At 53.9% G+C, this 27,675-nt stretch overlaps 1 protein-coding gene across 2 annotated transcripts in view; it reads left to right on the top strand.

Moving 5' to 3' along the window:
* The window catches only part of COL5A1 (collagen type V alpha 1 chain), a 159,631-nt gene that overhangs the window by 11,771 nt on the left and 120,185 nt on the right, over window positions 1–27,675 (top strand). The window lies entirely within an intron of this gene.

The following is a 27,675-nucleotide window of genomic DNA, read 5'->3' as shown; positions in this document are numbered from 1 at the left end:
GATTACAAACAGCTGTCTGGCCCGCAAGCAGGACTTACGAACCCGGGGGAGGGCTGTTGTCGAGGGCTGGGAGGCATGGGAGGGGGTCCGCTCCTTAGAGAGCTGCCTCCCACCCCTCTGTGAGCCAGTGGGGATCAGCTGAGGGATGGTCAGCCTCTGGGCCTGGAGGATGAGGGACAGCTGGTCCCATCTGGCCCTGGGGTCACCGCCCCTTCAGGGCCTTTCCTTAACCCAGCAACTGAAATGTGAATTATGTTCAAAGAGCATATGATACAAGAAAGAGGAGTGCCTGCTTGAGAATTTTCTCGGAAGGTGAAGAGTCAGAGAGATCTCTCCCTCCCTCCCTCCGTCCCTCCGTCCCTCCCTTCCTTTCTTATCCTAAGTGCTTTCACATGTTGTTTCCTGTCATCAGGAAAGATGTCCTGATGACATCTTTCCTAGGTAAGAGGTATCCCCATTTTACAGGCAAGAAAACTGAGGCTCACAGGAGCCCCACAGCCAGTAAGTGGCAGATTTGGAGCCTTTTTTTTTGGAACCTTTAAAATAGCATTTGAGTTGTGGAAATCGGGTTTCGTCCAGCCTCCTGGGAACAGGGCCCTCCGAGAGCAGATATCACTGTGAGGTGGGGTTTCAGCCCCATCTTTTTCTCTGGGGTCTTCATCCCGGCAGAGAGGGGGAGGTGGGTGAAACCTGGTGGCTGCCCTCCCCCTGTCTCCGGGGCCCAGGCTGGGGGTGGGCGCCTGCCTGGTGTCAGGAGGAAGCAGTGCTGTATTTAGCACCCGCTTTCCAAAGGCCCCCTTGAGTCCTGGGCTGCTCTGGGTCCTCCTCATGCTTCTTGGATCAGACCTGCAGGATTAGATCTTGAGCCCAGCGTTCAGCTGTGTTTGTATACAGGGGTGAGCTGCCCTGGATGAGTCATTTTTTCCATTTTAGTGGGGAGGAAGGAGCGATAGGAGAGGATTATAGCCAGGGAGGTCCTGCCTGTTTAATATCGGTTCACACACGATGAGAGAGACACGTGGGGCTCGGTGCCCACAAGCCAAATGTTGCACAGGATAGGGGTAGGGCACGCTTCAAGCCGCTGCCCCTCTGAAGGCGAGGTGGGGACTGAGCCGCCCATGAGATGTTCCAAGAGTGAAGCTGGTGCAGCTAAGCCGTCACCTCTGCTGGGTCAGGGCAGAATCTACATCTTTAAACCATCAGCATTTCAGAAAAGAAAAGTAAAAAACCCTGAGAGAAGCAATGCCCAGAGGTCTGATTTCTGAGCCCGCCCTTTATCTTAGGAGAGTCAACAGGCTTGCCAAGGACTGGGCTCAAGAATTCTGCTCTTGGGGCTTCCCTGGTGGCGCAGTGGTTGAGAGTCCGCCTGCCGATGCAGGGGACGCGGGTTCGTGCCCCGGTCCGGGAAGATCCCACAGGCCGCGGAGCGGCTGGGCCCGTGAGCCATGGCCGCTGAGCCTGCGCGTCCGGAGCCTGTGCTCCGCAACGGGAGAGGCCACAACAGTGAGAGGCCCGCGTACCGCAAAAAAAAAAAAAAAAAAATTCTGCTCTTGGTTTTCCCTGAGGATGGATCATGAGTCCTAGAGAACTGTCAGAGCCCTCTGAAATTTGCTACTTGGGTGGCCCACCTACCCCACTGACTGGGCCAGGCAGGTTCTACTGGGAAAAGTTAGGGAGTTGCAGCTTATTTGAAACCACGGGAATACACTCATCCTGCACATGTGGCCCCAGGCGTTTCTAGATGAAGGTCACGTCATTGGGCAGAAGTCACGGTAGACAGTGGGGAAAGCAAGTCCCCAGTTCACCGTCATGACATCCAAGCCTCACTTTTCAAGACCAGGTGTGGGCGTGGTCACCTAGAGGCCAAGGGAGGTACTGCAGCCCAGCTCTACCTGCCGTGGAAACCCGGGCGAGGGTGGGGGGCTGGGGCTGCCTCGCTCTTGAGCTGTGGCCTCAGAAACGTCATGTCTCTTGTTTCTTCACGTGCAAAATAGAGCTGGGGATGTCTTCCTCGTAGAGAGTTTAAGGAGGCGCGGTTTGGATCTCCACACACACAGGGTCTCTGGGTATGTCACATCCCACCGTGTCTGCAGGAGCTGTGGGATGGAGGTGAAGATGCTTGGTGAGCCTGGAGGGTGTCAGCCGACGTGCTTTGAGCTGGCTCTCCAAAGCAGGGTGGGCGGACATGAGGGGGCCTGGGCTATTCCGGGCGGAGGATGGGGGCCCCTCACTGTCTGGCAGAGGCGGGTATTCTGGGCCTGATGCCCCTGGAGAGGCCAGAGGAGAGAGGAAGCAGGAGATCTGCCAGGGTCCCTCTGGAGTTCAGTCAGGCGACTGTGGGAGAACAGCCCAGGGAGTGCACAGGATGGAATCTGTGGGCTCAGGGCTGTGCTGGATTGTCACACACTGACATTGCCCAGCACGCTTCACAGAGCAATCTGAGCTACCCCAGATCTTTCACGGGATCCCCAAGCAAATGACCCGTTTGCAGCAGGGTGTGTGTGTGTGAGTGTGTGTGATGTGTGTGTGTGCCTGCGCTCGTGCACGTCATGTGCACCTAAGCAGGCGTGAGCACCGTCCTCCTGGTGTCCCCTGCCCCGTGAGCACTGATGCGCTGTGTCCTGGTGCCTTACGCTCACGATTTCTTACTCCACCCAACAAACCCATGAGGTCAGTCGTGTGAGGATTTGTCCGGGCGAGTCAGCCAACAGGGAGGAGACGGGGGATTAGAACATGGCTTCTGCGGGACCCCAGGCTACCTCCTCTGCGAAGACCCACTCCTCCGTCTTCTGGCTCATTTCCCCAGCTGTCACCCTGCTTCTTGTCTTTAATCCGTCCAGGCCCTTTCACCTCAGGCCCCTTTCATTCCAGAATCAATCATCTTACCCTATAAATAATGTCCAGAAACTCTTTCGGCTGTGATTTGGAATTCTTTAAATACGGTCAGCTTCTGCCTGCCCTTCTTCACTTCCGAGCCCTGACCCTGACCTGCTTCTGTCCTCCAGGACTTCTGGGCAGGTGGCGGGATCGCTCACGTTGTCCCAGGACGCCGCCTCCTGCGCCCCACCCCCCCAGCATGGATTCCGAGCATCACGTGCTCAAAGCTGCCCTCCCCGGGACGGCTGCTCTTGCCAAGCCTGGGCTGCCTCTGGGTTTCCACGATCTGCCCTCCTGTGCTGAATTTAAGCCCCAATAAAAGCACTGGGCTCCAGGCATGTGCCTTTCCCCATAAACTTTGATGCCTGGTCAATATCTTGGCCAAAAAAAAAAAAAAAAATCCTCTGAAGAGGGGTAGTCTGGTCTCTTTCTAGTCACTTATTAAAATGTTTTCTGGTCTAATGTCTGTAGTAGTGGAAGCAGCCATGAAAAACTGCCCCCAGGAAAAGCCCTGACATCTGTGCTGTTCTGAGCACCCACCCATCTCTGGGGTTCGTCAGCTGCACGCTTGGCGCATTTTTCTCTGACGACTCACTGCTTTCTCTCCTCTCGCAGCCCAGATTCTTCCTTCCACTTTGACTTCCCAGTGCCCTGGGAAGCTCCGTGCTGGTGTTGTCACCCAGCCGGTGCCAAGGGGCCAGATCCGGCCTGATGCTGGCCAGGTGTGCAGCGCTTTCTGTCGCGGCTTTCCCAGCCTCCCTGACGGAGCGTGGGGCAGGGCGGCCTGGCTGGGGCGCTCTCTTGGCCTGGGAAACGGTGCCCTGGGTCTGGTGTTCATCGTGTCTGGGCCCAAGCCTGTAACCCGAAACTCCGGAGCTGTTGGCCATGGGAGGAATTGTTGCCTGGGGAACTTGTGTCTGCGCATCTCCGTGTGCCCTGCTGCCAGTTAGGCGCATGGTGGGAAACTCTCTAGAAACACTGCTTCTGGATTAAACCTGCCCAGTGTCTTTGTGGGCGCCCACGGCGTTGTGGGAAGCGTGCGTGGCTTTGCCAAGGGGCTGGTTGAAGAGACCGCCTTCCTAAAATGCAGTTCAGCATTTAAGGAGCACCTGCGGTCTGCACACTGCTGTACCAGGGCAGTCGGACGCGGCCCTGTGTGAAGGGCTCACGGCCCGGCCCGGGGGGTGCCGGGGGAAGCCCCTGCCCGACATGCGCTGGCCCTGAGGCCTTGGAAACTGGGGCTCCCCGTCCTGGAGTCAGGGCCCCTGGCTTTTTCCGGTCCAAGCAAGTGTCACTTTCCTTGTGCTGCCCTGTTCTTACGACAGTACCCCGAAGGAGGAAGAGCATTTCTGGACCCTGGGCGTCAGAGGTCAGTTGAAGACCCGTGCTGATGGCGTGGGTGGAGCCAGGGCAAGGCCGGCCCCTGACTGTCCAGCTGTGTCCCTCTCCTGGAGTGTTTTCCCCCTACTTCTCTTCCCTCTTTAGTTATATATGTATATATGTTTTTTTTAAGTTAAAAATGATACATGTTCATTATAGGCATTTTGGAAAATAAGAAAAAGTATAAAGAAGAAAATAAAAATCACCCATAACCCCCAGGCTCAAACTTCACTGGGTCTGAGTACAAACAATAAGGAACGGAAGGAAATACCTCATGGTGGCTGATCTGGAAACTCTTGGCGCGGGTGGGGGGCGGTCCTACTCAGGGGCCTTGTCCCCCACGGGGCACTCCCTCCCTGAAGGGGAAGGCCTCCGACCCCAGCACAATTGGCTTGGACGTTCTCATTTCACTTGGAAGGGAAGGCATTCTGTTCACATCCATGATGGCCTGTAAAAAGCCTAATTTACTTGAAGAGTCTCCTAGTGTTGGGTGTTGGGCTGTTTCCCATTTTTTTGGATATTGTCAGTATCTGTGTGTCAGTGAAGCATGCTGACTTGGATTTTCCCTGAGCCGCATCCGCTGTGGAGGCTCACACTTACCCTCTTGGGCTGCACTTGGGGGAGGAGAGCATCCTGGGGGGCGGTCTGGCTGAGGAGCAGAACCTCCCCTCCGTGTGGGGCATGAAGGGGGTGCGTAGGCATTGCTCTGTGGCTTTTAAGGCCTGGCACCCGCAGGAATTTAGGGTTTGATAAAGGCAGCCTTTCAAGTTAGCTGGGAAAGGAAGGATTGATTAGTCATTGAAATGGGCTGGGTTAGGGAAGAAGCCATCTGGGAAAAAGAACTTGGATCCTGCCTCAGTCCTGCACCAAAATGCATTCCAGATGGACCAGTGATGTGAACTTGAAAAACGAAACCATAAAACTACTAGAAGAAAATACGGGAGACTGGGTTTTATGATCTTGGGATGAGAAGGCCTTTCTCTGTATGACAGAGAAATCCTAGAAGTTATGAAAGAAAAAAAATTGACCCCATAAAAGTCAAGATTTTCTCTCTGGCCAAAACAAACCCCCCAGACAACCCATCACTATAAAAAAAGAATATGAAAATACGTGTATCACAGAAAAGGGATTGATCTTTATAATGTGTTGTTGGATTCGGTTTGCTAGTATTTTGTTGAGGATTTTTGTGTCTATGTTCATCAGTGATATTGGCCTGTAATTTTCTTCTTTTGTGATATCTTTGTCTGGTTTTGGTATCAGGGTGACGGTGGCCTCGTAGAATGAGTTTGGGAGTGTTCCTCCCTCTGCAATTTTTTGGGAAGAGTTTGAGAAGGATGGGTGTTAGCTCTTCTCTAAATGTTTGATAGAATTTGCCTGTGAAGCCATCTGGTCCTGGACTTTTGTTTGTTGGAAGATTTTTTTATTTTTTCTTCTGGACCGGGGCACGAACCCGTGTCCCCTGCATCGGCAGGCGGACTCTCAACCGCTGCACCGCCAGGGAAGCCCTGTTGGAAGATTTTAAATCACAGTTTCGATTTCACTACTTGTGATTGGTCTGTTCATATTTTCTGTTTCTTCCTGGTTCAGTCTCGGGAGGTTGTGCTTTTCTAAGAATTTGTCCATTTCTTCCAGGTTGTCCATTTTATTGCCATAGAGTTGCTTGTAGTAGTCTCTTATGATCCTTTGTGTTTCTCTGGTGTCAGTTGTAACTTCTTTTTTATTTCTAATTTTATTGAATTGAGTCCTCTTCCTTTAATAAAAACAAAAATAAACAAATGGGACCTAATTAAACTTAAAAGCATTTGCACAGCTTAGGAAACCATAAACAAGACGAAAAGACAACCCTCGGAGTGGGGGAAAATATTTGCAAATGAAGCAACTGACAAAGGATTAATCTCCAAAATTTACAAACAGCTCATGCAGCTTGATATCAAAAAAACAAACAACCCAGTCAAAAAACGGGTGGAAGACCTAAGTAGACATTTCTCCAAAGAAAGCATACAGATTCCCAACAAACACATGAAAAGATGCTCAGCATCACTAATTATTAGAGAAATGCAAATCAAAACTACAATGAGGTATCACCTCACACTGGTCAGAATGGCCATCATCAAAAATATCTACAAACAATAAATGCTGGAGGGGGTGTGGAGAAAAGGGTGGGAATGTAAATTGATACAACCACTATGGAGAACAGTATGGCCGTTCTTTAAAAAGCTAAAAACAGAACTACCATATGACCCAGCAATCCCACTACGGGGCATATACCCAGAGAAAACCATAATTCAAAAAGACACGTGCACCCCAATGTTCACTGCAGCTCTATTTACAATAGCCAGGACGTGGAAGCAACCTAAATGCCCATCAACAGAGGAATGGATAAAGAAGATGTGGTACATATATACAGTGGAATATTAGCCATAAAAAGGAACAAAATTGGGTCATTTGTAGAGACATGGATGGACCTAGAGACTGTCACACAGAGTGAAGTAAGTCAGAAAGAGAAAAACAAATATCGCATATTAACGCATATATGTGGAATCTGAAGACACTGGTCTGGACGATCTTATTTACAAAGCAGAAATAGAGACACAGACGTAGAGAACAAATGTATGGATACCAAGGGGGGAAGGGGGGTGGGATGAATTGGGAGATTGGGACTGACATATGTACACTATTGTACATAAAATAGATAACTAATAGATGTTGTGTATAAAATAGATAACTAATGAGAACCTACTGTGTAGCTCAGGGAACTCTACTCGATGCTCTGTGGTGACCCAAATGGAAAGGAAATCCAAAAAAGAGGGGATACGTGTGTACGTATTGCTGATTCATTTTGCTGTACAGTAGAAACTAACACAAGATTGTAAAGCAACTATAGTCTAATAAAAAGGGATTGATATGCTATAATATTCAAAGAACTCCTACTAATCAATAAGAAAGGGCCAAGAATCAAACCAAAAAAATGGACAAAAGACATGAATAATTCTTAGAAAAGAAAACACCGGTAGCTTTTACACGGGTGGGAAGATGTTTGACCTTACAAGGAGGGAATGCAGGTGAACCCCAGGGAGACACAGCTTCTCACCTGGCCAGGTAGACAAAGAACCCTGAGAACAGGCACTGTTGGCTCCGGCGAGGGAAGTGGGTGTGCTCACAGATTGTTCTCCTAGGAAAGGCTTTTGTGACATCTATCGAAGTATTAAAATGCACATACTCTTGGAGCCGATGACTCTGCTTCTTGGAATGTCTCCTGTGGATACGTGCGCACGTGTGTACAGACACCTGTGATGACAACAGGCAGGTAGCACCATCCGCAAGAGCGGAGGGTCGAAACAACCAGTTTAGATAAGTCACTGAGCAATTGTGGGGGAGTCAGTGGAGCAGCTGCAGGAGTGGGGTCTACATGCTTTTACATTTCCTGAAATGGATCGGTCTCCAAGGTATGTAAGTAAAGAAAAGCAAGGTAAAGAATGCTCCTCTTGGTATGAATCCATCTCTAGTAAAAAACCCCACAGAAATCTAGGCTTGCATATTCGTAGATGTCAAGGAAGGACACACAAAAATTGGGACCCATGGTTTTCTCTAGAGGGGACATCTGGGTGCATGGGGGTGCAGTTCTCTCGGCGTCTTTTTTTTTTTAACATCTTTATTGGGGTATAATTGCTTTACAATGGTGTGTTAGTTTCTGCTTTATAACAAAGTGAATCAGTTATACATATGTTCCCATATCTCTTCCCTCTTGAGTCTCCCTCCCTCCCACCCTCCCTATCCCACCCCTCCAGGCGGTCACAAAGTCTCAGCGTCTTTTGAATTGGGTGAATGTGTTGTTAAAACGGGTGGGCTGGTTGGAAGGTGGGCAGGTGTGTAGGTAACAGAGACATGAGACGGGAGTGTGGGCTGGCTGCCTTGGGAGCTGCGTGCCTTTCCTGCTGACCGGCAGATGCGCTTGGCTGGAATGACTTGGTCAGTTAAAAAAGTTTATGGTCAAAAAACAAGTAAAGAAAAGAAATAAGACCAATAGACCAATTCAGGAAGGGACGGACTGGATTGATTGAGCACGCGTCATGCAGTGATCCTTTGAAAATAGGAATGTGCACCTGTCAATTTGCAGAACTGAATTTGTCCTCGTCACCCCCCATCCACCCCTTCTACAGGTGGGAGACTGAGGCTGGTACACACATCACCTGGTGTCACATAGCAGACGGGGCAGAGGCCTGCAGACTTCGTCTGTTTTAACCCTCAGAAGTAGGTTCTGATAATGTGTTTACTTTATAAAAAGGGACATGAAGGATGTTGCCCAGAACCGCAGGGCAGGGAGTGCGTCTCAGGTTCAGCCCAGCCTGCATGATTTCCCCAGCACTGCACACTCTGAGGGTGGCACCCTGCCCGGTACCTGGCGCCCACCTGTGGACTGAACACTCACGCACTGTACCTTCTGCTCAGGTAACAGCCTCTCAGGTACCAGGCACTCCCAGGACCAGGGGCCACAGAAACGTTTGCAGCCGGGGCCCTCGGGGTGTCAGTCGGAAAGCCTGAGAGGGTCGTGGACACGACAGCTTTTCGTGGGACAGGTTCTGTGCCAGGAGGCTGGGGCTCAGCTCAGCATGTGGTAGCAGGTGGTGGGTGTGGCCCTGTGACCTCTGACCCTGTGAGCACCACCCTGGCTCTGGGGTCACTCATGACCCTGCATCATGGCCCTGCACTCCCTCACCAGCTGTCATGAGGCTTGTCCCTTTCCACGGTTGTGAGGCACAGGGTCCTTCCAGCCTCCCTTGCCAGCTGAGAGGTGCCCTGCCTCCTGCAAAGCCAGCCCAGATGACAGGCCTTGGGGGTCCCGCACGTGGAGGATCTCAGGTGTTGACCGTCAGGGGAGGGGGCTTTGTGGGGTCACGGGACGATGGAGACTGAAGTCCCCACTTGTTTCCCAGGGCCCTCCATGTCGTCTTTCCCTGAGCTCTCCCCCAGTTTCAGTCACTATTATTCCCACCAGGGTGCTGCTCTGTCCTGTTGGAACACAGAGCTGTGGGGGTGGGGGACGGGCTGAGAGCCCTTGGTTCACCCGTTCATCTGATGGGGCCATGGGTGTGCCAGGTGCGTTGGGTTGATCATGACACCAGTGCTGGTAACTAAAGGACGGACAGGCCCCCTGCCCTCGACTCTCACGTTCTGGTGGGATGGACAGCCTTAGCATGGTGATGGGTGTATTTGGTTGAATCACGTGGAGTTGCCATTTTAGGGGCTGAAATAGTCAGACGGTCATCTTACATGGTTCAGTCTCATTCCATGAGAGCGGGCACTGAGGACGACCACTGATCCAGCAGGGGGGCTCGGGGAAGTCCTTCCCGGAGGCAGTAATGCCTGAGCCGAGGCCTTCAAGGTGAAAGGATTCACCAGGCGTAGAGGGCAGGGGAACAGGATTCCAAGTGCTGGGAACGAAACGTGCAAGGGCCTTGACGCTCTGTGGTCCTGGTCTTTGAACGCGGGCTTCCGCTGGGCTAGAGCGTAGCGCGAGTAGGATGGTGGCGGAGGGTGGGGCTTTATAAGAGATGAGGCTTTGGGTCCCTAAATTCAGTTTAAACTGGGGAAGGTGTATTGCTGTCTTCGTCCATCCATCCACTCACCCATCCATCCAACCATCCATCCATCCAACCAAGCATCCATCCATCCATCCCCCCACCCATCCATCCATCCATCCATCCATCCAGCATCCACCCATCCATTCATCCATCCATCCATTCATCCACCATATACTCATCCATCCACCCATCCATCCATCCACCATCCGCCCCATCCACCCACCCATCCATCCATCCATCCACCCACCATCCACCCACCCATCCATCCATCCATCCACCACTCATCTATCCATCCGTCCATCCATCCACCCACCCATCCATCCAACCACCCATGCATGCATCCATCCATCCATCCAACCAAGCATCCATCCATCCATCCCCCCACCCATCCATCCATCCATCCAACCAACCAAGCATCCATTCACTGATCCATCCATCCATCCATCCAACCAAGCATCCATTCACTGATCCATCCATCCATTCACCCACCCACCCATGACCCAGACCTTAAACCCACCCACTGATCCAGATCAAATCTGCCCACCCACTGATCCGTCCATTCTTCCATCACACTTCTGGGTTGCCCCCTCCACCAAACCACTTTTCCTTTTTGCATCAGGGCGTATATGCCCACCCCAGACTCCCACCCTCCACCTAGGGCTCCTTGAGGGCCAGGAATGGCTGACTCCCTTCAGCTTCTGCAGTGCCGAGCGTAGTACCAGGCACCACAAGATCCTCCTCGTGTCTGCTGGCCGGAGCTCAGAGACGGGATAAGTACAGTTGCAGCAGCAGAGGGTAGTGCGGTCAGGGTAGCAGTGAGGCGCTGGCAGCTTTTCAGGAGTTCAGGAGAGAAGGGAAGCCTGTGACTCTGGAGCAGCTGGGGATGTGGGAGGTGACCTGGAGCTCTCAGCAGAGGCGGGGCGTGGACAGGTGGAGAGCAGCACGGGAAGCCTTCCATTCCAGTTGGCAGTAACGTAAGATAAACTCCGTCTTGGAAACCTGGAGGTGGAGTGTTCACGTTTCAGGATATTTGGTTGTCCATTCAGAGATTCTACTAATTCTCCAAAATACCTCTGTTAACTTTTCTTGACTGTAAAAATAAAGCACACTTATTAGCAAATTTGGGAAATAGGAAACTATAAAAATGCCTTTTTCTTTCCTTTCTGTCTTAGTCTGTTTGGGCTGCTATAATAAAATACCACAACCTGGGTGGCTTATAAACAACAGAAATTTATTTCTCATAGTTCTGGAGGGTGGGAAGTCCAAGATCAAGATGCCAGCATGGTCGGGGGGAGGACCCTCTTCCTGGTTCATAGCTGGTGCCTCCTCGCTGTGTCCTCCCATGGTGGAAGGGGCAAGGGAGTTCTCTGGAGCCGTCGTCTTTGGGGGTCAGGATTTCACTCTCTGGATTTTGGTGGGGGGGACACAGACTTTCCTCACATTTTCCCCTTTTCATGGCTGAGCTCACGTATAGAAACAGTGTTGTGTGTGCCTTCCTCGTGGACGCTTCCCGTGTCATTCATTACAGACTCTTTGTAAGTATCTTCATGGCTTCCGACATTCCATCAGAGGCTTGCCTTGGAGTTCACTTAACTGTACCTCTCATGTTGGATTTGGGTCGTTTGTTGTTTGTGTTATAAATAACACTTGGATGAACATCTTCTGGTGAATCCTCTCTGATTATTTCCTTAGGGTGGATTCCTAGACATTGACTCACTGCATCTGAGCACAAGAATGTTGTAAAGCCCTTTTATTGCAGAATTACATTCCAGCCAAGGGTGGGCAGTTAGTGCCCCAGCTACTGTGCCCTGAGGACGGTTAATCCTCAGGTGCTGAACCCAGGTGGCCCCCATGTGATAGAACTGGGGTTACCCACCCCCCTGTAAGCCAGTCAGTCCCCCGTTTCTCCTCCTGGGAAGCAGCAGGAAGCTGTCGTTTAATGCCTGGGACCTGGCGTGACCGTTGCTGGGCCTGTGGCTCATCCAGGTCGCTTGGGCCTTCCGGGCACTACGGTTTCCTCGTCTGGAGAATGGAGTGGCACTTCCTACTCTACGGGGTCGTTGGTAGAAGTTGGATGATTAATAACAGTTATAATTCATGTGCGTGCCTAGCTTTAGGCACCTCCTCTCATGTAGTCAGAAAACCTAAGGGCATCTTCTAGAACCTACTAGACAGTCAATAGATGCTAATTGTCTCCCCTCCCCTTCTCTCCCTCTCTTGGGCCATCTGTGCATTTGCTGAGTGCCTGCTGTGGCTGGTTGAGTGAACAGTGATATCGGGGTCCAGCTTGGTAGGATTTTCTCCCCACCAAGGAGGTCACATTGAATGAGTGTGCTTGGCGTCTACACTGGAGGATGAGGGAAGAGTGGGCTAGGGTGGGGCTCACATCTGGGGGTGCTACAGAGATGGGTGCAAGATTGGGCTGGCCTGGGCTGGGGTGGGGCAGGTGTGGAGGAAAGGGCAGCAGTCTCCTCACCTGGTCTGGGGCAGAGGATGTGTTCTTGTCTGTGGATCTTCCAGGAGTGGAAACGGGCTCCGTGTAGCTCTGCACTCTTGCCCTCCACCCACTTCCGGAAGGTGGATGGAGCTTTCTGAGATGGTGACCGTGACTCCTGGAGAGCCTGCAGCTGTCCACCCGGTGGAGAGGAGGGAGGGGACCCTGAAATCTGGCTTCATCACCCCACTGAGTGTGGGGCCCAGGAAATTCAGCCAGGACTGGTGGTACGGACTCGTGGGTAGTGACTGTGGAAGTCAGGGCTCGGTCCTGCTTCCTGTATGTGGTGCCTCCCAGGGGAGTTGATGGAGTCCATGCACAGTTCATTTTGTGTCCACGTGGCTGGTTTTGAGGCCTAGTCAGAGTGTTTTGAAGGCTTTCGTAGCTCTAGTGATTGAAAGATGCCTTCTGGTCCCGGGGGAAGCACTGTGACATATTTCTCTAAAGGTCAGAGTGACCCAGTGCAATGTTCTTTTCCTTGAATCACATAACTGAATAAAGTCATTTCAGTGCTGAATACATAGAACCACCTAGACACCAGGATGGTTCTGCAGCGTGTGCTCTGAAAGCAGCTCCATCTGGGGCTGTGTGAGGAACCGCACATTTGGACGAGTGTGTGAAGGCGTTGATGGTCCAGACAGTGGCTTCAATCCGGAGCAGGAAATATTGCTGTGACATTTAATAGGTGTTAAACCATCTTCTATTTCCAAAGCTGGCTTTTCCAATGAGAATTTCAAGGCAAAGCCCAGCTGATGCCAGTGAAGGAAAATGAAGGAGCCCAACAGACGCGCTTGCCTCTTGTCCACACGTTAGCGCAAAAGGGCAGGGGCGAGCTGGCCAGGCCTGACGAAGGGGGCCCTGTGAGGACTCCTGGTGTGGGGTGGCCCACTTCAAATGTCCGACTCTGGGAAGCGTAGACAGTCCAGAGAAGTGCAAATGCGGTTCTGTCTTATAAAGACCAGTTAAACATTGTCCATTATCAAGGCAAAGAAGAAGAGATCTGTGACTATCTTGCATTTTTAGGTAGACCTGGAGAGAGGACAGTTATTTAATCATATAATGCCATTTCCTGCTGGACATCGATTGGCATTTATGATGCCATTAGTTGGTTATACAAATACACGTCCTTCATAGATTTGTTAAGATAAAAATCCATCCTCATCATCCCTTACTTGTTTAAACCGTGGTGCTAATGATGCTGACTCTACGGTGGTTTCTGTTAAGTGCAGCCAGATAAATTACTGACTGAACATTTTGATGTATTTATTTTCCAGTATTTTTTCTACACCCGCTTTTACAAAACTGGGATTACATACTCCTTTGTAATAGTTTTAAATGAAAAATATGATGAGTAAGTCTGTGTAAATGGGGAGTAAAAGGGCACTTCTTCAATCTGATAAAGGATATTCACGTAAAATCCACATACTGAATGCTTTCCCCACTAAGATCAGGAAAAAAGCAAGGATGTGTGCTCTCAGCACACCTATTCAATATTATATGGCAATCCTAGCCAGTGCAATAAGGCAAGAAAAGGAAATAAAAGGCATGTAGATTGTAAAGGAAGAACTAAAACTGTCTTTATTTGAAGACCACATGATTGTCTGTGTTAAAAATTCTAAGGAATTTACTCAAAAGCCTCTACAGTTAATGAGTAAGTTTAGCATGGTCACAGGAATCAAAATCAGTATACCAAAAGCAGTCCTATGTCTAGATAGTAGAAATGAACAGTTAGAAATAGAAACTTAAACAGTGGCATCAAAAATATGAAATACTTAGAGATATATATGATAAAATACCTGAAAATTATAAAACATCACTTAGAGATACTAAACAAGATCTGAAGAATTGGGTAGATATACCATTCTTATGGACAAAAACACTTAATATTGTCAAGGTATCATTTTCCCCTGAAATTGATCCACAGAGTCAGTGTAATGCCAATTAAAATCCCAGCAAGCATTTTTTAAATGGATATTGACAAGATGATTCTGAAATTTATATGGAAATACAAAGGACCTAAAATAACCAAAACAGTTTTGAAAAAGACGAATACTGGGGGACTCATGCTATGTGATTTTAGAAACTTTCATACATTATTGGTGGGAATGCAAACTGGTACAGCCCCTTTGGGAAACAGTCTAGCAGGTTTTTTTTTTTTTTTTTTTTTGCGGTATGCGGGCCTCTCACTGTTGTGGCCTCTCCCGTTGCGGAGCACAGGCTCCGGACGTGCAGGCTCAGTGGCCGTGGCTCACGGGCCCAGCCGCTCTGCGGCATGTGGGATCTACCCGGCCCTGGGCACGAACCCGTGTCCCCTGCATCAGCAGGCAGACTCTCAACCACTGCACCACCAGGGAAGCCCTCTAGCAGGTTTTTATAAAGTTAGTTGTACACCTGCCAGAGGGACCCAGCAATTCCACTCCTAGGTATTTACCCAAGAGAAGTGAAAACATATGTCCATACAAAGACATGTATGTGAATGTTCATATGCCATTTATCACCCCAAACTGGGGATAACGCATGTGTCCGTCCACTGGTAGATGGATAAACAAATTGTGACACATCCATAAAATGGAATACTACCGGGCTGTAAGAAAAATGAATGCATGAAACAATGCGGATACAAATGAATTATGTCAAGTCAAAGAAGCAGGCACAGAAGACTGTATAGGCCATGATACTATTTATATGACACTGGAGAAAGGCAAAACTATAGAAACAGAAAAAAATTGGTGGTTGCCAGTGGCCAGCGGGTGAAAAGAAGGCCGTAAGTTTTGACAAATGTATAGTCCGGTAGCCACCACCGTAGTCAGGATACAGAACATTTCCCTTACCTCGAAAAGTCTCCCATGTTCCTCTCCCCATCCCCTGGCTAGTTGGATGGGAGACAAAGGAGTCTTGATTGATTTAGATTTATTTAACTTCTAGTGACATTGAATATTATTTATTTGTTTGCCCCCTCGTTTTATTAGTCACAGGAGTTTCATACATATATAAATTGTTTTTCTGTTACAAGTATCTCCTCTTCTTTATTGCTTGCCATTGTTGTGGTTACCTATTCCTGCATAACTACCACCCCAAAATGTAGTGTCTAAAGTCGAAAGCAATCTTTTACTTTAGCAATCTTAGTTTGCTTGTGAGTCTGCACCTGGGGCAGAACCTGGCAGAGATGGTTTGTCTGCTCCCATGACGTCAGGTAGAGGGGCTTGGCTGGGGCCGGATGGTCCATTTCTAAGATGATTTTCCCACACGGCTGGCGAGTCGGCCCTGGTTGTTGGCTGGGAGGTTGGCTGGGGCTGTTGGCTGGGGGCCTGGGTTTCTCTTCCTATGGGAGCCTCCCAGGGGCTGCTTGGGCTTCCTCACAGCATGGTGTCTGGTTCTAAAGAAGAGTATTCCAGACACAGGAAGTAGAGAGTGTCAGTTTCTTAAAGCCTAGATCCATAAGCTAGCAAGCACGCATCACTTCCACCACATCCTATGGGTCACATAGTCACGGAGCCCACCTTCGTTAAAGGGAGGCGGCACAGATACCACCTCTTCATGGGCACTTGTGCTAAAGACTTTGTGGCCATTTTTAAACTGCCACACTTAAAACATATGCTTTAGCATTTTGTTTTCGTTGTTGTTAATAAAATGGTGCACATTTTAGGTGGATGTAGACTTACAACATTTTTCGGGAGGAGAGGCACACAGAGAGGAGCAGACCCTCCCATTCGCCATTCTACCAGTTCTCAGCCCCTTCCCAGGTGTACCCCCTTCACTGTTTGGCTGGTACTGTTCTGGGCATTTTCGTGTGTGCATTTACCTGGTGTGTTTTCAGATTACACAGACGTCTCTTATTTTAACATCCGAGGGATATGGTGCTCTGGGAATGTTCGGTGACTCGCTCTTTTCCCGTAATGACATGTCTCGGCTGTCTTTCTGTGTCGGGCCGTCTAGATCAACCCCCTCCTGCAGCCTCTGCAGAGTATTTCACAGGTGAGCCTCCTGACTGATGGGCATTTACCTTGCTTCCAGTTCTATTACAGACGACACCGCCTTGGATGTCCTTGCGTGTATACAGGCCTTTGTGCAGGATTTCCCCTCAAAGGGGGGGATACCAGGTCCATCTATGTGTACAGCCTAATTGGAATGCTGTATAATTGCCACCCCGCCCAAAAGGTTTCTCTCCCATTGGCGTTTATCTTGGGTCCCCAGAAGGCACCTTTGGACGTTGGTTGGTTTCATAATGGCTGGTTGGTTGGGCGTTCCTTCATTCAGTATGCTGAGTGTCTGCCCCAGGCTAAGTTCTCTCCTCCGCTGTGATGAAGGGTACCACTGTCGCTTCTCTCAGGGAGCTCACAGGTGGGGAAGTGGCAGGGCTGCAGGAACACCAGCCGCCGTCCGGGGCAGACTGTGGTGGGGAGCTGGGGTGACACGGAGGAGGCACAGGCCCGCCCCGGTGTACGGTGGCCTCTTGTTCTCCTGGGTCTTCATGAAGCAAAGGGGTCTCCTGTGGCCACCACTTTGACTTGCCATTGTAACTCTCGAGGGAGGGAAGGAGTCTGGAGATCCAGCGTTTTCGGTGCTGTTAATTCCAGCGGCCTTTCACGGCTTCCCAAGAGAGGCAGGAGGCCCGGGGGGGTGGGGTGGGCGTGATGGAGCTGCTGTTGGTTGGGGTGTGCTAGCACTTGTTGCATCGTGGGTGTCACTGTCTCTAGTCCCGGGTCCTGAGGACTCCAGTAACATGTGCAGGAAGCCCAGTCTCCTCCTGGGACCCACCGGCAGAAAATGCACAGGTCAGCACAGCCAGGGCCCGGCCTGGCCTCTGCAGTGATGGGAGGGTGAGTCCAGAAACGGCCTGGACCTTCCCCACATGCCAAAGCACAGATGCTCATAGAGCATCGCTGAGTGAATGAAGCCCGCGTGGCAGCTCAGGCCAGCCTCAGGGACAGGTCCTGCTGGTCCCTTTCAAGATGCTGTCTGGGGTGGGGTGGTCTGGTCCACAGCTGGTGCGGTTCTGTAATTGGCCCGTACCCGTGTCCCTCCTTAGCACGGCTCCCCGGGTGCCCCGCCTGGGCGAGGCCCTGGATGCAAAGGGGCCTCTGCCAGCGTGACCCCAGCTGGCCCGATGGTAGCCGGCCCTCCCTCTGGGCCTCTTGGAAGCAGGTGGGGCCGTGCAAAGCCTGCCCGAGCAAACCCGGCCAACCCCAGCGTGTGGAATCTGGCGCTGGGTGCCATCTGCACCCCTTTCCTCCAGAACAAGGAGATAAATTACCTCTGAGGAAGCTGAGATTGATCATTTGGTTCTGTATCACGCCTGTGGGCTCCGCTCCTGGACCAGCCCCTGCTGGCAGCGCCGGCTCCGCTCCTGGACCAGCCCCTGCTGGCAGCGCCGGCCCTCTCTGCCTTGCACCATCGTTGGCAGTCAGATGCAGGATTGATGTCTGTGGCCGTGTCTGTTCTGTTCATAACCTTTGAGGGTTGACAGGGGAGAGGAACGTATATGCTCACACGTTTTTATAAAGGCAGGTGAAAAGCAGGGATGACCGATGAGAGGAAGAGGTGCGGAGTAGACGCAGGGAGAAGCTGGGCATGCCCGTACTTCTCAGGGCTCCTGCCCCTCGGCTGTGACGTTTCCTCCCAGTTCGCAGTGGGGTCTAAGTCTGGTTGCGGCACCCGCAGCCGTCAGGACGATGGGAACGAGCCTGCTCTGTGTGGCCCAGCTCCATCCTGCCTGGGTGTCCCCGTGCTGCCCTGCTGGGTGAGGGAGCATCTGAGCCTGGAACATTCCTCGCGTGGCCCCAGACTAGCCGAGAGGCCCCTGCCAGCTCCCGGCAGCCCCGTCTTCGTCTCTCCTCCTGCTGCAGGACTCCTTCCCAAGGGCTCTGCAGGTCACCTGGCGCTCTAGTGAGTCCTCATGGGCGACATGACTTACTTCTAAGTAACCGCGTGTATGCTGAGGGGTGGCCAGGCTGGACTGTAGGTGCCCTCAGGCTGGGTGGTGGCACCTGCATCCCTTTGAAACCTGCAGAGGCACCGCCAGCATCTGGGCTTAGTGTGGGATGGTGTGGAGGTGCCAGGTGTCCAGACACTCGGGTCAGCCTCAACGAGAAGTGGAAGACGGCCATCACACCCCGGGGGAAGCAAGTTTCAGATGCGTCCCATCTCTGAACGCGGGGATGGGGGAGTTGCCTCCCCAGCGTGGCCGCCCCCTGGTAACACTGTGTTTATGAGCAGGGCGATGCCCTCGCCAGCTGACACTTCACCATAAAGTCTCCCAACCACCTGTCGAAAGCTTCTCAGAGCTCTTGACTTTCTGGCCAGGAGAGGAGAGCCGTGGGGCTGGGAGAGGGCCAGGAGCTGGGTGATCAACACCGTGCTCCAATTGCCAGGTCTGAGGCCCCTGCTGGTGATGCGGGCTGGGCAGCACGTCCTCTCTCTGGTCCGTTCTGCACTGCCTCACTCCCTGGAGGACCTAGAGCCCTGAGCACATACCACACGTTACCCCCAGCAGGCCCTTCTCAAGGGTGCTTAGCCAGGGTGCAGCCTTTGCCTCTGCTCGGGGAGGAGGTTGCCACGGAATAAGACACCCGCGTCACACCGGACTTCACCTCCGGCCCAGAGCAAGAGTGAGGCCACCAGGGCAGGGAGGTGGCCAGGTGAATGGCTGGCATCTAAAATCTTTGAGAAGTGAAAGTTTATCAACTGAATCTTCAAGATGACGGCATTCCTTCCTTCATTCACTCACTCACCCGTCCATTTATCCATGCATCCATCCGTCTGCTCAGTCATCTGTGAAGTCATGCTTCATCCGTCCTTCCATCCATCCATCCGTCATCCATCCTTCCATCCATCCTTCCATCCTTCCATCCATCCTTCCATTCACTTCATCCCTGTGCCCATGTGTCCATCCTTCAGTGAGGGTTTACTGAGCATCCCATGTGGTACTTTGAAGAGACAAAGGAGAGGACTGTGTCTCTGAGATGCTTTCTCAGTTGATGTTCCGACCAGTATTTTGATGAGGTAGAAAGTAAAACAAGAGAGGCATCCTCTGACCTGTCATTCTTCTCTTAGCCCGGGGTTTTGAGCTTCTCCGCCATCCCTTGACGGGGGAGGTTGAGGATCTTCTTTCCATCCCGGGCTTTCCCAGGGTCCTGAACCTCTAGAAAGAGCAGGTTCTCGCTGCCTTGGAGCGACCTTGCTCCACCCCGTCACTGCTGCCGTGCTGTCTGCTGTTCCCTCCCTGGAAGGAGAGTGAGCTCGGCAGTGGTTTCTCTGGAGGTGTCACGGGAGCACCCTGCCCTCTCTCCTCCCCGAAGTGTCGGGGGAGACGGGAGACTTTGCCGCCAGACAGCTGTTTGCATCCCAGTAGGACCTGGGATGACTCACCTGGCGTCTCCCAGCCTGAGATTCCTTATCTGCAGAGGCAGGTGCCTACTTGGTGAGCTGTCTTGATGACTAAGGGAGCGGAGAGCTCAGGGCCCAGCTGCCCCTCCCCCAGGCTGGCTGCCACTGCCCGTCGGCCCTGCCCCAGACCCCTGCAGCCATTGTCCTGCTGCTGCCTCCTTGCCAAGTGACCCCTCCCTGTCACCAGGGCCACGTGGCCCACAAGGGGGTTGGGTCAGCATCACGTCCACTGCACCCCAACCCGGGTGTTCTGTGTCACCCCTGGGGGCGCGGGGGAGGCCAAGTCAGGCGGGTGTGCGGGGATGACACACAATGGCGCTGTCTCCTTCGGTAAAAATCCTCCCAGAAGCCCTGCTGGTGGGTCCTCAGCCCTTCTTCAGAAACGGGAAAATGGACCAGAGGCAAGGGACAAGCGCACTGTCACCGGCCCCCGTGGGCCCGAGCTGGGCTCATTGGCGGCCGTTCCTCGTCCCCAGGAAGCGACAGAGATGGACAGGAGGTCAGAGATGGTGTGAGGCAGGCGGGGTTTAAGCAGGAGATGGAGGGGCTCCCCTGCCCGGTGGGCAGGCCCCTCACGTCCATTCCCGCTGGGCACCCTGGCACAGGGCGGGCAGAGCTGGGCTCGAGCCTAGCCCTTCCGTCCTCCAGTCCACCACTCTGCTCTGCCGAGCCTCAGAGGCCTTCAGGCGGCCCCCCAGCCTGAGCAGGGCGGGTGCGCTGGGCACTGCACCCCCCAGGGATGCTGCTCATGGACATCGTGTAACGTGTGGCGTGGGTGAGGAGTGTGGGCCCCTGGGAAGGGCTGGGGTCAGAGGGCTGGGTGCCCTCGAGGCCGGGTAGAGGAGAGGGAGGTTCTAGGGGACCCACCGAGGAGAGCTAAGGGCGGTGGTCTTTGTCAGCGCAGGAGCCTGTCAACCTGTGGCCACGGCCCAAGTTCCCCTGCGCTGGGCTCAGGTCTCTGCCCCTGTGACATCCCTGGGTGAGTGGCAGCCGGGGAAGGTCCGGCAGGGGATGGCCACCCAGTGTCCTGCCTCACCTGCCCCCGGCCCTCCCCTTCGCTTTGTTCCCACAGTGGGGTCATTGAAGAAGAATTTCGTTCAGAGCCTCCAAGGCAGCCTGTTTGTTTTCCAACCTGCTGGGCTGACCTTCCCGACAGGGCCACGTGCTTTGTGCCGGGGCCCCGTGGGGAGGGCTGGTAGGGAGGGGCCCTGGCCCGGGGTGAGGGGGCCCTCAGCTCTCCCCACCCCACTCACTGGCCGTCCCTCAGTCCTGTAAGAGCCATGACTCTTTTTTGCTTCCGGGAAGCATAAGATGGGATCTAGCAGGGACAGCAGGAAGGGCAGGTGTGTTTCGCGGGTGAGCCTGCTGGGCGCCCCGAAAATGCAGAACAGATGCTCCCTTCGGTGGCAGTTACCGTGAGAGCCGGCCGGGTGACAGGGCTTCAGCAGGGACACGCCAGGCCGGGCCCCCGCCCTCCTGAGGCTCGCAGCCCAGGAAGGCAGACCCACCTCACGCAGCGAATTAGGTGTATTTATACTTAGGGAACGACAGACACACCAGGGCGGCGAGGGCAGTGAGGGCAGTGGGGCTGCGGTTTCGGGGCCCGTCACCAGCTCCGTCTTTCATCTGCTGGTGCCGCGTGGAAGGGAGTTCAGGACTGGGGTGGATCAGAAGCTGCGGGCGGCTCTGTACCCGCCTGCTGTGTGAACTCGAGATGGCCACACCCCTTCTCCACACAGCTCCTCTTGCAGAAGAAAGGTCATCAGCCTGGGTGTTATTTATGACCCCTTCTAGCTCTGAAATTAGACAATTCAGAGAATTTTGAAGACGGAATGGCGTTGACCTTGGAGTGAGCAAAAGCCTCTTCACCCCCACCCCTCTGCCGGCACCCCCGTCATGCACGTCCGGCTTGCTCTTCTCCAGCGGCCCCCAGACGCTGGCAGGACCGGGCCTCAGGCTCGGGGTCGAGGGCTCGGCATGGCAGGTGTCGGGCTGTGTGCTTGGGAGGACGGGCCACGGAGCTCCAGGGCCGGGGAGGCCGGATCAGCATCACGCCCCCTGGGGTGCCGGGGACTCAAGCTGGCTTCACTTTACCCAGCAGCGCTGCCTGGGCCCCGGGGTCTGGAGTGTCCTGTGCATGCGTCACCAGGGCCGTGGCCTTCCCAGACCAGCGAAGGCAGGTATGGGATGGGGGCTGTGCAGACGGTGAGCGGGACGCGGGGGGCTGAGGACGAGGTTGCCTCCGCATGGGACTCGGTCACAGGTTACCTGGTGGAACCTCAAGGCGCACCGCAGGCAGTTCTGATACGTCACAGACTCCTGCCTGAGCCTCTAGGGTGGAGGGGGACGGCGACCGAACACACTGTCTGGCCTGGGCTTCAAAGGCGGTCTTTACCCACGGCACGTGCTGAAGAATATTCGTAGCTTATTGGGGGAGAAGCAGAAACAGGAGTGGAGTTCGAGCCAGTGCAGACCCTGGCAAGCCTCGTTCAGGAGGCCTGACTCTCAGGACCTCGGCCCAGCTCCTTCCCGGCACATGGAACGGTAGCGTGTCCCCTGCTTGCAGCTCAGTGTCACTCCGAGAGTTAAGTCCAACGTGATACGGTGACAGCGCGCCAAGGTGAGGTAGCGGCAGTGTTCAAGTTGCCACGTCCCCCCTCTCTGCCTGTCATACGTAAGAGCTGTGGGTTTGCTCACTTAGTCTTTCAACAAACGTGGCTGAGTGCCCGGTGAGTGCAGCAGCTTCTGCGTGGCTGGTGACTAAGCTCCATCCGCACTGGCGTCCCCACTGAGACCTGGGGACGTTAAATTTGGTGAACCATTAAACCATGGAAATGGCTCCCTCTCCCTGGGCCTCTGGGCTCATGTGGGTCTTTCTGGCTGAGTCACTTTTGTTCTGAACCCCACCTCCCACATCAAGCTCTGAGGGCTGAGGAGGGCTGGGGGGGATGAGGTGCCGATGTCAGCACTTGGTGAGGAGCCCCCAACCCCGGGTGTTCTTGTGCCCTGGGGCTTGCAGAAGACTGGTGGCATTGGTCCGCAGCACCCGGCTGGAACATTCTGATACCACTCTGAGGACGCGTCCTTTGTAGCTCAGGGTGGTGACCCCAAGTCCTCTCCCTACTTTCCCTCCTCCGCCCGTTCCTGAAAGCGGGCTGTGACTTGGCATTGTTGGCAGAGAAACATTCTTCCATGAGGGGCTCTCCTCGCAAAAGAGGAGCTGCTGAGCCTGAGATGGACCCTCAAGCCTGGGCAGGCTGGCGCCCTGGCCTCAGTGGCCCCTTCCTTGCTCTGAGCACAGTGGAGGGGTGTCCAGAAGCCAGCTGACTGCCAGAAACCAATTTAAATTCCTGCTAAAAGCAGTCACCTGATTCCACCTGCTCTCCTAGGTGCTGGATGCCCTCGCCAACCCCCCGGCAGCTCTGCTAGTTCTGGGCAGGGGAGCGGAGCATTGGGCAGACGCAGTGATGCTGTCCCCGGCTGTGTCACCAGCCAGCTGGCTACTGGAGCTTGATTCTTCTCGGCGGGGGTGTGTGCCATGTCCTCCAGGCTCACCAGTGTGGTTTTAGTCCTGCCATCTCTGGTTCCACATGCCGGGCCGCAGTGACCCACTGGTGGTCCAGGTCATGAGTGTCCCGGGCATGCAGCGTGCTGCAGTCATTCTGCATGGCTGCTTTGGCATCTCGTGTCCTGCAGCTGTGAAATGAGGGCCGGCAGGACGCTGGGTGACATGGAGCTCCCTTATTCCGTTATTCTGTGTCCGGAGGAGCACAGGGCAGCTGACTTGTAGGGATGATTGTGGAAGTGCCTTTTGGGGGAGGCAGAGAGGTCATCTTTGGGTGGTTGGTGGAGACGTTGCCATTGGCAGTTGAAATGTTTGACTACTTAGCAGGCCAATTGTAAAGTTTGTCTCTGGGACATCTACCTCCTGATTTGCACCATTCACATGTGTATTGCTTGTTTATCCGTCCATCCGTCCATCCGTCCATCCACCTGTCCATATGTCCGTCTTTCCATCTGTCTGTCCATCTGTCCATCCATCTTTCCATCCATCCATCTGTCCGTCCGTCCATCTGTCCGTCCATCCATCTATCCATCCGTCTGTCCATCCATCCATCCATCTTTCCTTTCATCCATCCATCCGTCTATCCATCTGTCCATCCACCCGTCCACCCATCCACCACCCATCCATCCATCGATCCACCCCATCCGTCCATCCGTCCATCTGTCCATCCATCCATCCATCCATCCATTTTTCCATCCATCCATCCGTCCGTCCGTCTATCCATCTGTCCATCTGTCCATCCACCCGTCCATCCATCCGTACGTCCATCCTGCACTTCTATATATATATATCTTTATTGAAGTCTAGTTGTTTTACAATGTTGTGTTAGTTTCAGGTGTACAGCGTACACGTCTATATTTGAACTTCTCCTTTGTGCCACTGCTTTTCAGGGCCTTCATGCTGCCCTTCTGGCATAGGGCAACTGGAACTCAACTCTATGTTTCCAAATCCTTTCTCAGCTGCCCCCTTTCTGCCTTAAAACTGACCTCTCCGGCATCCATTCCTTTACGGGTCTGGGGGTGTAATACCTGGTTACATCTACGCGGTCTCAGGCAGGTTCAGTGCACAAGCAGAAAGGGAGCAGCAGGCTACTGTAGGGGAAGGAGACTGAGTGCAGGAATCGGGGGCTTACACAGCCACTGGCAGAGAAGGAGTGGTGGGGTCACCAGACCCCCCCCCCCCACTCATGGTCACACCACCAGAGTGGGAGGTCACCCAGACTTCAAGAAGTCTGCAAATGTCAATGGACCCCGTGACGTGGTCCCAGACCCTGCAAGAAGAGGGTTTCTTTCTCTCCCGTTCCAGCTCCGCTCTGAGTGTGGAACATAATTTTCATCCCGAGCCCTCCCCGCAGAGGAGTCTGGGAAATGTAGTTTTCAGCCGCCCAGGCTCCGCGGAACAGGAAGACACTGGAAGAGCCTGAGTGAGCCCAGGCCTGGTGCCCGCCGCTCTTGGGGGCTCCCAGCGCGGGGGCGATCCCTGTCACGACCAGGGTTACGTGGAAGCCACCAGGCTCTGTTTCCACGAAGCCCTTGGAGCTGCCTTGCTCATGTCACCTGTGGTTCTCAGGTGGGGAGGGGCCCCCGGTAGGGTGCACGGGCTGCACGGTCAGTTCCTTTTCTGTCTTCCCTGAACCAGTGGACCACGGTGTTCCCCAGGGAGCCCCGGGACGTTCTCTGCTCGGAGGGAGGGGCCAGGAGAAGGCTCTGGTGTCCCAGGAACTGTGCTGGGCTGTTTCCCAGAGGAAGTGGCCCTGAGATGTTCTCCCTGGGGGGTGATGCTGGGCTCAAGACCCCGCCCACTTGTCCCCAAAGCTGGTGCTGTCTCCCAGCGGAATTCTTGAGCTGATAGAGGAACCAAGGCTCCCAGTTCAAAGAGGGGGTCTCTGGCGTCCCCAGGGAGGAGAGACCATGGAAGCCATTACCACACTTTTTATGAAATGAAAAAAATACTTTTTTAGTTCTGGCACAAGCAGGAGGGGTGGCATTGGGCCTGGAAATGTTGGCGGCCTTTTCAGCTTGTTCCAACAGAGGTCCATAAACATGGCCTGGAAAGCTTCTGGGAAACAGCTCTCTCTGCTGGCCATGGAAGAAGCAGGTCCGCAAGCCTGCGCATCTGGGAAGAGCATCACGTCCGTTGGGTTGTGAGTCCCAGACGCCCAGCCCGGATCTTTGATGCCTCTCCTGGCCACAGCCAACCTTGGAGCCGACCATCTCAGAGATGAGCCAGAGCTTGGCTGTGCCACAGGGCAGGTGAGCCAGCGGCTGGCACGGCCATCTCTCCCCATAGGCCAAGTCGAGGCCCTGGGCTGTGCCAGGCACCTGCGTCTGGCTCTGCTTCTGATATCAAGTGGACAAGCTTCTGGTGGGGGGGGGTGGGGGCGCAGGGTGGGAGGGGTCGCTGGTGCCAAGCGCTTCGGAGGTGCCACCCACGCGCAAGGGGCTGACCCCCCTGCGTGGGGGGAGGGCTCTGGGCAGGAGCTTGAAGCCCCCCAGGAGAATCAGAGAGGCCCTGAGAAGCAGCAACTCTATTCGTGGTGGACGCCAGCCTGGACCAAGGGTGTCCTGGGTCCCTACCGTGCCCCTCCCTCTGCAGAGGTGGGAAATCCTCATCCCCCAGGTTTCTGGTCCCTTGATTAAAGTGACAGAGGTGTGCAGCAAAGCCGAGTTGTAGAAATGACACCGCTGGAACAGGGGACCTCAGAACCCTGGAATCTGGGCATTACGGTGCCTTGCAGGGAACTGTGGGCGGGGCCGGGGGTTGGTGTGTGTTTAGTGATGGAGAGCAGCTTCAATTCGCCTCCACCCTGGTCCCCCTCAGAGCCTGGCCCAACCTGCCGTCCTACCCTCATGCCCAGCTCCTCATGGTGGGGATGGCCTACAGGGCACCGTCCCCCCCTTCCTCTGGCACCGTCCACCATGCCTGCCCTAAACGCCCCGCCCGGCACCTGCTCCCCTTCCAGGCTTCCATCTGGGTGATTCTCTTGCTAAGGACTTACCTGGACACGCAGCGGGGCTGCATGGCCACCCACCCCCGACAGCTGTGCTGGGTTCCACATGCAACAGCTTGGCTGCAGGATTGCTCAGAACCCGGCCAAGGGGAAACCGGCCTTGGTGGTCCTTTCTCACCTCCAAAGCTTTCACCCTTGTTAAAAAGGTGGAACTTTCCTCTTGAGCGAGTCCCAGGCATGTAACGACCCTCTGGGGAGGAAGGTCAGTGGGCCGGGGAACTGAATAGTTAAGGAGCCCGGAGACCCCAGGGGCAAGCTTGTGTCAGCCCGCTGTTGCACCCAGCAGTGGATGTGGACTTTTAGTAGCAAGTGTCAGCATCTAACCCAAATTGGCATAAGCATGATGACAGCCTGTTGGTTTGTGTAGATGAGTTTTCTTCAGGCACGGCTTGATCCAGGAGCCCAAGCTGTGTGGCGGGAGTCTGTCTGTCCACATCCTCAGACAGGCGCTCCCCCAACCCCCAGAAGACAGCCACCTGCAGCTGCAGGTTCATCATCCATGAGTGAAGGCAGCAGAGCAGAGAGGAAAAAGCCCCGGGATGGAGCTTCCTTGGCCTGGTCCAGTCACATGCCCAGCCCTGGACCAAGCCCCAGGGACAGGGTGGTGCTGTGCTCTGATTGGCCAGAGAGGCCCACATGCCCCAGTGGAGGGGGTGTGGCAGCCCCACCCACACCCACATGGATAGGCGGGTGCTGGCCACTGGGTTCCCCAAAAGCCCAGCTGCACAGATGTCCTGTCACGCTGACTCCAAGTTCGAGTTTACTTTGTCTGCCTGGACTCCCAGGACTCTTGTTTGTAGTAGCGTGAGCTGAACTTTCCACACGAAACTGGCTTTGTTTAGGGCAGGGGGGCGTGTGGATCGCAAGCCTGTGGTCCTCATAGCCTGGAGGTCTGGGGTCTTTCTGATGTGGTTGGGGCATGTGCAGGCACATGGAGGCTATGTTTTGCATTTGTGGGGGATGGTTGAGCTCACCAGAATGCCAGCTTCTCCCCTGCCATCAGGGGCTGCTCCCTTCTCTGTGGGGCCCTGGAGGGAGGTCAGGAACTTTCCAGAAGCGATGCAGGGACCCGCCCCTCTCTTGCCCTTGGTTCTGCGCTGTCTTGCCCTGTATGCGCCAGTCTTCTGGGGGCAGATAGAATCTGGCTATCTGTGTAAACTGTTATGGGGAAATTAAGTTTTAATTGGATGGGGGCGGGGGATAAAATGTGCCAGGGGCATGCCCGCTGTTCTCGGTGGCACCCAGGAGGGGCACACGCTCCGGCAGTTACATAACAGATTTCGTGAGCTGTCAGTCACTCCCGTTTCGTGGGACCAGCCTTTATAAAGCTGCTTCCATCAGCTGTGGGATCTAACACCGCCTTTCAGCTTGTGTTTGGGGT

The sequence above is a fragment of the Delphinapterus leucas genome, chromosome 6 (assembly GCF_059928025.1).
Source record: "Delphinapterus leucas isolate spDelLeu-1000000601 "Yukka" chromosome 6, BTC_Dleu_Yukka2, whole genome shotgun sequence".
NCBI lineage: Eukaryota > Metazoa > Chordata > Mammalia > Artiodactyla > Monodontidae > Delphinapterus > Delphinapterus leucas.
The sequence above is the reverse complement of the archived record's forward strand: the minus strand, read 5'-3'. Positions and strand labels throughout refer to the sequence as shown.